The sequence below is a fragment of the Nicotiana attenuata genome, unplaced genomic scaffold (assembly GCF_001879085.1).
Source record: "Nicotiana attenuata strain UT unplaced genomic scaffold, NIATTr2, whole genome shotgun sequence".
In the NCBI taxonomy this organism is placed as follows: domain Eukaryota; kingdom Viridiplantae; phylum Streptophyta; class Magnoliopsida; order Solanales; family Solanaceae; genus Nicotiana; species Nicotiana attenuata.
Window position 1 is genome coordinate 150,890 of NW_017671652.1, and position 943 is coordinate 151,832.

Sequence of the window (943 nt, forward strand, 5' to 3'; positions counted from 1 at the left end):
CAGATAATCAAACAGGCTTTAGGTTTTAAGAACAGACTTAGCAAAGATTCAGAAGAACAAGTTCAACACCTAGTGCATAAGTAGTCACTCATTGACAAAACAGGTTTGCAGGATTGATATACACAGACTCATAGTAAAGAAAAGGTTCAAATTATGCTAAGTATAGATGTTAGTGTTACAAGATGGAATCATACTAATTGGCAACAGAATCTAGACATGATGAGAACAAATCACTGCAACTACTGGGAAGACAAGTCATGCTAGAAACATACTAATAAGGAACAGGATCAAACATGCTACATAGGCAGGATATCATCACAGCAGATTCAGAATAGGACAGACTTATGTTGTATAGTTAATGTATACATTCATGCTTTTGAACACAATCAACTAGTCAATTAAAAGAGATACGAATCATGTAAGTAAAGCATGTTCAAGTAACAAGATTGATAGCAAATTAAACAACAAAGAGATGCAATGGTCCTAATCATCAGTAAGTTGCAACGCATAGGCTAGATAAGCTTGAAAGGAATCGAAATTACTCAAATCAGGTTTTGGCATGTTTCAAATTATCAACATAGTGAAGTCAAAGGTTAAAGAGACCTAAAACTGAAGTAAAGCAATCAGAATTGCACACAAAAATAACCCAGAAAAACACATTAAACTATAATATCCAGAAGTGAAAACATATGCAAATCACAGGTCCATTGGAATGAAACTACGAAGTCCAGTAACTCACCAGTTAAGGGAATAAAACAAGAGAGAACAAAAGTCCACAGTATTCTGAATATCAACGAAGAGTAAAAACCTAGAATTTTGGTGGCCTTGGCTTCCAGCCGGCCAAGAACCAAAGTATAGAAAGAGATAATGAAAGAATAATAGAATAAAGCTTCAAATTTTAGTGAGATTATAGCGATTTCCCTCTATCCAAAGGGAATGAGGG